The following is a 12,882-nucleotide window of genomic DNA, read 5'->3' as shown; positions in this document are numbered from 1 at the left end:
AATAATCACACTAGCATAAATCAATTTAAATCTACGATGAAAGAGAATTACTTGATCAAGTGAAGGAAAAGAATAGCATAATACTAAAATTATTTTTGGTACAAAACTATATAAAAGGAAAAAGCCAAGTACAACTAAATTAAAATTAATTACTGTGTTATTATTATCAGAAAAAGAATTTTAAACTTTAGTAAAGTTTATGAAGAAATTATTTTTGATTTGTAGTCTTGAAAATTAAAGATACTTTTTATGCAGAGTATAAAATTTTCTAGAAATATAAATTGATTATGAAAACAATTACTTACATGGAAGCTGAACTTAACAATACACTTGGGGGTGTTTTCTCCTAGAAACAATTAATTTAATAAAGATGCATTGTTTCAACTTTCAAGCCTCCAAAAATACTAAAATATCTGACAGGGGTAACTTTCTTAGTTGGGACCCTAGCCCATATGCAGGTCCGCCCCTGTGCACCAGCTTGTATTTAATTACCCTCTTAGTTGCAAAGCATATGACTTATCAAGTATCTTCATCTCTTACCTCCATATCAGTCAATCTTTATTAAATATGTATGATATTTATAAACATAAAAGTTAGCTAAATTGCATAGCCACAAAGAAATTGAACATTTCATGTGAAAGAGATTAGTTCTTGTCACTCTTCAAATGTTTCAATCTCCAATAACAGTGGTGTGGTGCATGCTGCCCTGCTCTTCTATCTTTATGATTTAAGTTTTATACAGTAATAGAGTTCCGGAAATTTCTGCATCTGTAGTTGTCAACTCAAATTTACTTGCACCATCCCTGACAGAAAAGATTGATCCAGGAATTATTACCATCAGCGTTTCTCCGTACAACAATTCAGAACTGTCCCTCCATATACAAGTACTTCTTGTATTCTTAACAGAATGATATGCTGCCTGAAACAAATCATCCCCCAAGTGTTTGAAGCAAAGAATCATCCCCAAAAAATCGTCTGACATATTTGGCGGCAAATCTATAGACATTTTCTGCCGGAAATTACTAAATTGACTAATCCAGTCTGGAAACTCTGCTATAGCAGCATATATTTGAACTGAATGGCCAAATTTACAGTACGCCTGTTGCAAAATTTAAGCAAACAAAAATTATCTTCATTTTGTTTTACCAAGAACATGCATGAATATCTACCGTTTACAGAAAATTGTACAACTGACAAACCACTACAATCATGATCAGGCTCAATATAAGTCTATAAACAAGGACTACTTGATTCAATACTACTTGTGTTATAATAAAAATCAATATCTTGTAAAAATTCCCTATATTTTTTTTAATGATTAGGCTCAAAATAATGTCCTGTAACAGGGACTACTTAGTTCAAAAAAAGCTCAAAGGCTGCGACTTTAAATAGAGTTTTTTGGTTACCTGAATTTAGTTGTGTAGCAATCTAGTGTAATATAATTGAAAAATTTGAGAATCATAATTTAACTAAGAACGTTAAAGCAACAATATTCAAAACAAGAACAACTTTAGCACGCTAATACATATCTAAAAGAGTTTGAGGTCAACCAACCTGAAAGAGAGGCCTTGTGAAAGTGTATGCTAAAAGAGATGATTTGCAACCCGTCAGACAAAGTACTCTTATAGATGTGAGTTCCTTCAAGCCTTGAATCTCAGTCAAACCGCTACAATCTGTAAGGTCCAATTCCTCCAACTGTTTCATATTGGATAGATTTGGTAATCTTTGCATAGACATACAACCTACAGCAGCTATACATTTCAGATTAGGAGGAAGTTCTGTGATAGACAATAGATGAACACAATCTGTTAAATCAAGATCTTCAAGATTTGACAGCCTACTGATACCGGAGGGCAGTGCAGTGAGATCACATTCGTGTAAATCCAACTTTTGCAACGATAATGCAATTTGGCTTGGTTTTATATCAGGAAGTTTTCGTAACAGTGGCACCACCTGCATTTATCTCCGTTAACCCTGTAAGAAACCACAGTTGATCGGGTAATACTTCTAATTTTCCACATCCAGAAATATCAAGAATTTGTAATGATGTCAGATTGCCAACAGTGTCAGGAAGAGTTTGAAGGTTCTTGTTATCCATTAAGTTCAGCTTAATAAGATTACTAAGACCCCCGATCGAATTTGGTAATTTTGGAAGAGTTAGTCCCTCGGCACTGAGCACTTTTAGGGAATTTATGTTCCCGAATTCTCTAGGTAATGTTTCCATGTTACTGCAATAATCGATGCTTAAAGTTTCCAATGCTGTCAAGTTGCAAACATTTGGAAGTCTTATTAGCTTCACACAACCAGTCAAATTTAAGGAAACAAGGCTCACCAAACTTCCAACCGAAAAGTGTCTTAGCTTCACACAACCAGTCAAATTTAAGGAAACAAGCCTCACCAAACTTCCAACCGGAAAGTGGACCTTCTCCAAGCTTTTACAGCCCTTCAGATTTAAAGTTTCGAGACATGGTAATTTCGTGAAGTCTGGGGTTGTACGTAAATCTACAGAATCCGACATGTTTAGCGTCTTTAACGTGTTAAGAACCTGCGAAAGCCATTGCAAGGCAAATGAGAAAACGTAAATCAGAAATTGTGATACAAATTGTCAGATATGCAAGAAACATACTTAAAGTACCTACCGTATTCAGATCCTGCATATATATTATTTTACTGTGTGGCAACTCAAGGATAACCAGTTTTTCTGAGTAAAAATCAGGCGGGAAATACTCCAGAGGATACCAATCCCAACATAGCCACCTCAAATCTTTAAATGTGCATTCAAAGCTTCCGGTAAGACTTACACCTTGGAGGTGAAGAAATCTTAATCTGCTCATCCTTTTAAATGTTTCTACAGGAAATGTTAATTTCTTGGATGCATCCTCATATTCAAACTCATGATAGTTGATACCTTCAATAGTTTTTGTTCCCTAACACATATGTCAAGGAGAAAAAGTTGATGACCATTGTTTTATAAATTAAGCTAAGAGATAAATAAAAGGGAAATAGTTGCTCTTTGTGCTTCTTCAACACAATTTTTCTTCTTATTAGTAGTTCCATATTTATCTATAACATTCTTGGATATAAATTACAGAAATTACCTTGCAGTTCTTCAACACATGGCATATATCATTTAATACCCACAATCTAGTATGCTTTCCTGGCTCATCAGGATAGTTGTTACGTGAAACTTCCTTTGCCATATCCCAAAGCAGAGAATGCATCCTCAACTCATTTTTATCATTGATAGTTAGTAAACTTCGTTTTTTTAGAATATCAATACTCTGATCTGGGAGAGAATAATAAGTTTCCAAAATTTTAACCACCTCTTCTCTCTTCCTTCCAATGAAAAAACAAGCAACGTCTAGGAATACTTTCTTAAGCATATGATCATCCGATTCCACAGCATCCAAGCTGATTAGAAGTTTTTGCTGGATAGTACTGTTGGGATTTCGCTGCAGTTTCTCGATGTAAGCTTTCCATCCCTCCTCAGATGGCTTAGTCGACAAATATGAGCCGAAAATTTTAATAGCCATGGGAAGCCCACCAGCTAAACGTAGAATGTCTTTGGACAATACCTCTAAAGTCTCGTCTCCTCCACCATTTACAAATGCATATTTGTTGAACAGTTTCAGTGACTCGCGATCATCCAACTCATTTACCCTGTATCGATTTCTGGGATCAACCCTAATTTTATCAAGTATTTCTTCATCCCTTGTAGTTATAACAACTAGACTCCCATAACCAAATGGTCCTACCAGTGATTGAAATTGTTCATACTCATGTATATCATCAATAAGAACCAAAAGTTTTCCTGAACATATTCTATCTCTTGTGAATTTCATTCCTTGTTCAACATTGTGAACCTCTATTTTTTTCTTACTCCCAAGAACATCATTAATAAGTTGTTCTTGTAAAGAAACCAGGCCTTTTGTTTTCCCTGAAACCTCCCTAACATCTGCGAGGAAACAGCTGTTTTTAAAGCTTCCTTGTCGCAAGAGCTTATTATAAACAGCTTTGGCAAGAGTCGTTTTCCCCACTCCACCCATTCCATATATACCAAACTTAATCATTCCTCTTGTGCCACTGCTTAACAATCGTATTATGTCTTCAACACGAGAATTCAGCCCAACTGGATAATCAGCGACTTTTAAAGTCTTGGGATTTATCTCTAGTAGAATTTCATCAACAATTTCATCCAAAATATCAGCTTCAGACCTGCATTGCAATAATTAAACTCTATTTTTATAAATACATAGATATTGATAACTGGATAAAATTAGTTATATACTTACATAACATGGATTAAAAATATACCGGCAGCATATTAGGCATTGGCAACAACTTAATCATCTAATCAACATTCATTTTTTACTCTTCAATTCTTCATTAAATAGGTTTTTTTCTGAAATATAATTATATCCAAAAATATCGTAAGCGTGGAGGATCTTTGGATCTGGGAGTGGTTGGCCGTGTACTTACTATTTCACATGAAAAAATCCCAATTTTAATCCTGTACAAAAAAAATTGTGCACACTAAACCCAAGCTAATATGTTTAGAAGTTATTACTATGTGGATGCATGATATGTGCCAAATCCGGGCTACTGTACTGATGTTTTAGTTACCTGTTTTCAGATATGTGTTTCCCTGAAAAGTTCGCAACTTCTTTAAGTACACGCCGCCAGTTGTCCACTTTCTCTGTTTCAAAACGAGCGTTATGTTTTATAAAAGCTTTCTCAAATGTTTCCATTTGGTGTCGTACAACCAATGGCTCAATACTGTAAAACACAGGAATAACCAATCTCTCCACTGTTTTGTGACAATTGAGGATCTCTACGAGCTCGTCAAGGCACCAAGGTGAAGAAGCATAATTTTCTGAGAGGACAACAATGTAAGTCTTGGATTCTTTAATAGCTTGTACCAATGCAGAAGAGATTACTTCTCCACTACGTAACTCAGGGTCATCTTTATATGTTCGAACTCCATGACGATTTAGGGCATTGTACAAGTGGCTGACAAATTTGTGTCGAGTGTCCTTACCATGGAAGTTCAAGAAAACATCGTAACCAGTAGGAGTTGCATATGGATTCGAAGATGGTCTTCTAGAAGACACTGATGAATATGAAGAGAAAGAGGATATTCTAGAAGACATTTCTTCACTCAACAGATCCAACAACTGGGATATTTGAAGTAAGAAGATTAGAAACAATTGAAAAGATCAAGGGCGAGATAAATAAAATAAGAGTAAACAAGTAGATTTTTATACATGAAGGCATGGATGGAAACGTTGCTTCACATTGTTGATAAGTGTTGTTTGAGTTAGTGGCCCTTAAAACTTGAAGACTTGGTATGCACAAAATGCTATAAAGGCTTTGAGGAGTGGAGCAAAAGAGACAACTCTATGGGGGCCGTGGTCTGTTTAGTTTGAGATTTTAAATTATGTCAACTTGTGAGCTAAATGTTATTCCTTCGTTTCAAAATAATAAGAGAAATGCTACGTTCACACAAAAATCTTTGACGTACATGCTAAAAAGTCGAGCGTCTTTTGAAAGTAAACAGGGGATGGACAGAATCGTCAACTAACTGCTTGTACTAACTAGTTGCAATGTTATACAAAGTGGAGTAATTAAAATGTTGTCAAACTAGTGAGAACAGAATGGTTGACATTGCTATAATTAATTGTGGCCGGGTATGTTTCTAATAAATTTTAGAAAATCAATCATTTAGTTTGTTTTGTGTGTCAATCTTATTCATTCATACCAATTTGGATGCCCTAGAGTCATTGTCCAAAACAGACAATGCATTCTACCTTGTGCAACTTGAAAGCTAAAGCCTAAAAACATGCACAACTTGTTCTGCAACAATGGATTTATCCTAATAGACTTTCTGAGCAAGCTTTGGTAAAGTCAAATTAAGCCAAACATTTAAATAGTCAAATATGTTTTTATACTTTTTAGTGTCAAAAAATATATTCAAGGTAATTTGTAGTCAGAATATATTCTTTACTTGATTTATGAGAACTAACAGAAGATTTCAAGATAGAAAATGGAGTCAATAAATTACCTAGTCTTTGAAAACAAAGCTCATACATTCTCAGGAGGTTTATAGCCATTTGAATAAATCTCAGCCAGCTCCCCTGATCTTTGCACATGCCATCTATGCCATTGATTTGATCTCTGCAAGTTCGTCAAGGCATCATATAGAAGAAGCATAGTTTCACGAGAAGACGACAACTTAAAAATCAATGTGTCTGCGATTACTTCAACTTCCAATCGTCCACGGATGTTTGAATATGATTGCAATATAATGCATTGCACATATTCTCAGTAAATGTATAAAGTGCATCAACACCTCCGGAGCTTAAAAAACTGTCACATTTTAATGTAGGTTACCTAGTCAACAGAGCATTAAAAAAACAGTCAATGAATGAATACCCGTTACTGTATTACGCTTAGTAGAACAGAAAAAACATGATTTTCTTCATCCAATCTACAATCATTGAGATCTTTAATTGTGGTATGTCCTAGCTCAAATTACTGAAATATACAAATTTTTAAGAAACAGTTTAACAACCTATTGCAGTAGTGAGCACTGAGCAATGTAATTTAACTGGTTTGTCTAACAATCTATTGTAGCAGGGAGGTTTTAACTAAGGAATTTGAATTAAGATGACATCAAAAAAAAATTAGCTTTTAATTGACCTAACTCTTAATTATGAACTAAACTAAATGTTATTTCTAAAATAATATGCACAAATAATATGCACTAAACCCGGATAATAGTATAAGTTTAAATTTATCCCAAACTGACCCTTTAATAAACAAAAGAAAGGCTGTGATGATAAGTCAATTGTTGTTTTTTCTGAGTTAACTCGGGAATTGAGTGCAAGTGAGCTGTATCTTGGCGGGGCAACTCGGTTGCAGCCATGGCGGTGGCACCCTCTTTGCCCTGATGTACATGTACATCTCAGCCTCTCATAAAATTGTTAAATCTTTTCTGTCACTTTGACTTGCCTGCTTCAGGTTGACTTAGGGTGTACATGGGTCAAGTTAACCGGGTTATAGCCATTTTAGCAATTCGATCCAATTAAATCGGTTTAAAAATTCATAATCTGACCCATAAAAAATAAATGCAATCCAACCATACCCTTCATTCATCGGTGTGGTTCGATTTGGATTGAGTTTTACGGTTTGTTAAAAGTTATTTAAAATAAATAATTGATAGAAAATTTATTTATGATATGAGACTACCTCTGAAGACATTCGAATCCGCAAACAAGTTCATGTTATGCGTCATTCGAGAATAATTTTTTAGATATTTTTAGGAATACATAACATTACTCTACGTTACACTCTTAGACTTATTCGTGCTAAAATATGTTTTATACACAAAAAGTATAATAATTGTGTATGAAAAACAAATTATCTAATGACTATAATTGATATACAACAAAGTTAATTTAAAATTGAACAACAAATTTATACAAGAAGTATAGAATAGAGATGTACATAGTATATATTTATACTAATAAATTAAAAAATTGGATTTGGTTGGTTGGTTAAAAATAACTTAAAATCCATATCAAACACATTAAAGTCGGGTTGACGTATTTTTAACCCAACTTAATATCGGGTTATAACGGTTCGATTTAATCGGCCAAAAATATGCTCGGGTTAGGTTGGTTTGATCGGTTTCGTCAACTCATATGCACACCCAGGTTCAGCATATTTTTCTTCTATTTATTGTTTGGTTAATTTATACTTATTAGTTTGAGTATTTTTTCAGCAAAAAAAGACTTTGAGAATTAACTGCTTAATGTTGTGTACTTTTTAGAAAATTATTAAATTAACTTTTTGATTTTTCTTTTACCTTGAAATTAATTTAGTACATGATTTGTGTTCGGTGTTTATTTTCTTCTAAATGTACAAAGAGATCTTTTCAATGGAAATACATAAAAAAATGCTAATGAACGTAGTAATGAAGGCAATTTGTACTATATTATCACTCCTCTGTTTCAAATACATGTCAGCTTCTGAACAATTACGTCCAAAAAAAAGAATGTTGAACCATTAAACAATGCATTTTAGCCCCCATGCTTAAAAAATCTGAACCAATACAAGATAAAATTTGTAAAAAACAAAATGATCAATTCGAAGGTAGGAGAGCTACCTAGGAACCAAAGAGCTCTGTGAATCCATGGACACAAATCCTATTGAATTGTTTGAAACTCCATCATGGCTACCAGCCTCTAGAGCCAAGCACTCTTTTAACTCTATCACCACCATATTCATTGTTGGCCTTGTTGATGAAATCCGAGACGCGCATGTCATTGCCAATTCAACTGCTTTCCATGCACAGTTTACATCATAATTTCCATCCAACCTCGAATCTACAATCTGTTTAACATCCCCGTATTGGACAACAGACTCAACCCACTGAGCAATGTGAGTCCTGTCTTCACTTCTTGATATTGCTGGTCGTCCGGTTATCATGGCAAGTAGAACCACCCCAAAACTGAACACATCACCTTTTTCCGTTTGCCTATTTGAAGTGTAATAACTGCATACACAAATCAAAATGTTCTTGTCCAAGTTAAGTTTCTGAGTAATTTATTTCAGATTTCTAGTAAAGGTCGTCAAGTAACCGATTCAAATAATAAGAATTACAAAAGTGGAAGTTAATTACTCAGGATCAAGGTAACCGGGTGTGCCAGCAACACCCGTGGTGACATGAGTGCCATCTTCGTCTGAGTAAGCTCTAGACAGCCCAAAATCAGCCAATTTTGCTTGAAATTTCTCGTTCAATAAGATATTGCTGGTTTTCACATCTCTGTGGAGGATTGCTGGTTTACATCCATGGTGCAAATACTCCAGTCCTTTGTTCATGTTTACAGCATTAAGCATTATACTTAAAAGTAATAATGCACATAACAAAAAGTAATTAAACCAACCTTGTGCTGCATCCAGTGCTATCTGAAGTCTAATTTCCCAACTCAAAATGCCATAGTTTCGTCCTGCATCCGTGAAGTAGGCACAAATTAATCACCATTTTATTTTTATAAACTCCTAACAACTTTAAAATACCAGTCTACATAAATATATTGAAGAAATGATGCTGCCAGGAAATGTGGGAAGCATTTACCTGAGAGATGCTCGTCTAAGCTACCGTTTGCCATGTACTCATAAATGATTCCCATGTTCGTACCCTCGTTGCAGTAACCAACCATAGAAACTAAGTTTTTATGGGAAAGACTCATCAGAAGACTGGCCTGCAATTGAAACACGCGGGCTAATATTACATGTTCTTGGCAAAAATAACGAATAACTTATGATGGTGACATACTGACATTACCTCGGTTTGGAATTCCTTGTAGCCTTGAGTTGATGATGGAGAGAGCATCTTCACAGCAACTTGAATGTCACCTACATAGCCATGGTACACTGTGCCAAAGCCTCCTTTTCCAAGCACTCTCTGGAAGTTCCTAGTGATATCGATGACCTCAAAGTATGTAAATTGCCGGTTCTGTCTCTCTATTACACCATTATTTACTTGGGGTTGCTTACCCAATTTCTTAAATACTGTATCTGGGAAAGAGAATAAAGATGAACATACACAGAATAGTATATTAAGTTAGCAACAATGAAACCTTCTTAAGTTGTTGAGCATTAGTTTCTTTCAGTACCTCGTAATTTCCTTCTCATCTTCCATATGCCAAACAATATTGCAGCCAAGAGAACTGAACCAAGTACGGCTCCAACAACTGCAGGAGTTGAGTTATTGCTTTTCTTTTTGCATGGTTCAGAACCACATAATTCTCTATTTTTGTCGTCTCTGGGAGCATCAAAACTGTAATGTAGTATATAGCATAAGAAGCTTAGTCTGCCATGGTGTTCTAAATAACAGGCTATTTAGTGTTATATATAGACATTCTTTTTACACTATGTTGTTGAAGGAAAGAAATTTATTAACCAGGTAAACTGTTAACCTCAAAGATAGAGTCCCCTGCTTTTGCTTTTCTAGCAGTTGAGCTGGAATTGGTCCGGTAAAGTCATTACCTTCTAATTTCCTGTGTGTGTAATAAGAACATTATTAAAATAACTTAATTAATCCATAATTCAATCATATTGTCTCATGGGAAAGCTGTCTTAAAGGATGTAGTAAACTTACAGGACACTTAATGAAGCCAGTTGAGATAAAAAGCCAGGGACTTGCCCATTGAAGTTATTGTTTGATAAATCCCTAGAGAAGGAACCAAAGAAAAGAAATTATAATTCGCAATAGATCCCCCCCCCCCTTGAAGTTGTTTTCGGAGACTGATGTTGGCTACGAATACTTACAAAGTTTCTAGTTGTGTGAGATTGGATATAGAAGAAACTATTTCACCGGCCAGTCCACTCATGGACAAGTTCCTGAAATTTTATCATGTTTGAGCTTGGAAATATCAATGAGAAATTTGTGAAGTCTTAAGCAATTTAACCAAATATAAATAAAGATAAAAAACAGAACACTTGCAATGTTGTTATCCTGGCAGAATTAGAACCATGGTTGCTGCAATTTAGACCTTCCCAAATAAACTCTTCTGGTTCACATGGATCTCCTTGCCAGCTTTCTCGTATCACACTGTACTTGGACTTGATGTCAAGGATGGCAGCAACTATAGACGAAGACAAGTATGTCATATGTGCGCGTGTTAGAGGATTTCTGGTGATGGATATCTAAAAACTAAAATTTACCAACTAAATTGCTCATATAGCCCATGACTATATATAGGAAAGGACTACGAAAATTGCTAGCAATACATACCATCTGTCACTTCTGTTCCTGCCTTTGAAAATCTTTTAACTGTGAAAATCTCGTAGGCATTGATAATGGGTGGAAGGGTTGATTTTTCTGTCTTGTTGAATGTGACTATGTACTTTTTACTTCCTGTCCATGGTCTAGCGGGGAAATAGGGTGCCACACCGCGATAATGTGGAGCAATTGGTTCATCAGTCCACCGTTCTCCATTTATGTTGATGTCGAATTCTCTGAATTGATTGGTGAGTTTTTCAACTTCAGCAATGTACATGTACATAAAGAACTGATCACTGGCATTAGTCGTCTCCCAAGAGTACTGCAAGGAATCATTAATGTTGTCTGGGGTGCTGGCAGTCCTCAACACATTCTGTGGTACTCGGTTATCATTGGCCCAATTCGTAATGTCTAAAGAAGTACTTACTCTTGTGTGGCTCATGTTAAAAGGCATCCATATTCGATTGTAAATGTCATCTTTATACCTAATTAAATAAATTCATAAAAACAAATTTATCGAAAATAATAATAGTAATAAAATATGTATGTTGTTATGGATACCTGGTTTGAGTATTGGAACTTGTACTGTCACAATCTCTGTGATAAAGGGTTTGCAAGGAACCATATTCAGTTGAATAATTGGTATTGATGAGAGGCCTCAACTCTAGTGCTGAAATGAAGGGATTTGTGGTACCTGTCCTTATAAGACAAACATGTACATAATCTGAAGACAGATTATGTATAATCTCTCGTCTCAACTATTGAATCTCCTTGAATTCTGATTTGGCTCCAGGTTTCTGCTCCCAGTTTCAGATCAAATGTTGGGAACTCGGATAAAGAATCATAGTTACCGTACATGAAAGTTGCTCTTATCATATACTGGTAATCTTTCCCGGGGGAAGGTTTAATACTGTAACAGTTTTTGTTTCCTCGAGGAAAGCTTCTGACCGTAGACAAGTGCTTTTCTCCAGAGTGCTCACTCGATACGTTCTTACTCTCACCACTGTCGATCAAGTTTGCGTCGGATATGTAATTTATTCCAGTAGAATTATCATAGTAGTCACCACCTTCTGATAATCCACAATCTATGCTTAGACCTGATACATTTGATAAACAAGACATGCGGTTAACTTTGTGATATTCAAATTGACTGAAAAATCACCTGTCTAAGCCATACAAGTCACCAGTTTTCCTTTTTTTTTATCCTCAAAAGCCAAACTCTCGACCACTGCACCAACCTTTTGTTGGTAGTTTTCGTTTATTTTGGTTTTCGCTAGAACGTGAGATCCTAAATATGCACGGGCTAGCAAAGCTAGGTGTTTGCAGTATTGGCGGATGAACATTGAACAACATGTTAAGTATAAGAATCAAACCTGGCGGATTATCATCCTGGGCATGAACAGGATGAAGAGAATACGTGAGAACAAATGCCAACAATAAACAATAGTATCCCGGTAACATCTTTTCGTAGCTAACTAAACAGAAGATTGAGTATTGTATATGATAAGATGATAAGAGAATGAATGATGAATAAGTCGGTATTCATTAAGAATTTGGTTATAAAAAGACTGGGGGGAGGAGTCCAAACTCCACACTCCACAACCATGTCAATGTTTGAAATGTATAATTACCAGTCAACAATACAAGCCAGGTGGCCTTGACTATAAACGAGCGCCTAGGGCCCGACACATAAGAGTCCCAAAAATTTCTAATTTCTTTAAATAAATATATATGAATTTCCACAATATATGTATATTAAGGCCTATAAACTGATTTCGATTAGGGTCACTCGAATCTCAGGGTCGGCCCTAACTGCCCAGTTATACAAAGCAAGGCAGGTGCCCTGTTTTCCAAGTTATAGAAACTAGAATAGACAAGTCATTACCAAAATGTCGTTGACTGGGCGAAAGACCTTTCATGTCAACAAGTTATATTTTGCTTCTTTATTATCACAATGTATGACGACAAATGCGGTGCTTCGGGGGCGGCTGAAAGATAACTTGCGTATAGTAGACTAGTATTACAACGTATAATTATAATGCAATAAAATGCAGGGCAGTCTGATCATTTAAGGAGCTAGTACAGCAACGTAA

The 12,882-nt window shown here is 35.4% G+C and overlaps 2 pseudogenes; both read right to left on the bottom strand.

Annotated features, from left to right (window-relative positions):
• Window positions 1–317: 317 nt before the first annotated feature.
• Window positions 318–5,338, bottom strand: LOC141698344 (TMV resistance protein N-like; annotated as a pseudogene).
• A 2,632-nt stretch (window positions 5,339–7,970) lies between these two features.
• LOC141697891 (putative LRR receptor-like serine/threonine-protein kinase At1g05700) lies at window positions 7,971–12,357 on the bottom strand (annotated as a pseudogene).
• Window positions 12,358–12,882: the final 525 nt, after the last annotated feature.

The sequence above is a fragment of the Apium graveolens genome, chromosome 11, assembly GCF_009905375.1.
Source record: "Apium graveolens cultivar Ventura chromosome 11, ASM990537v1, whole genome shotgun sequence".
Classification (NCBI taxonomy): Eukaryota; Viridiplantae; Streptophyta; class Magnoliopsida; order Apiales; family Apiaceae; genus Apium; species Apium graveolens.
This window is presented reverse-complemented; position numbering and strand designations above follow the sequence as displayed.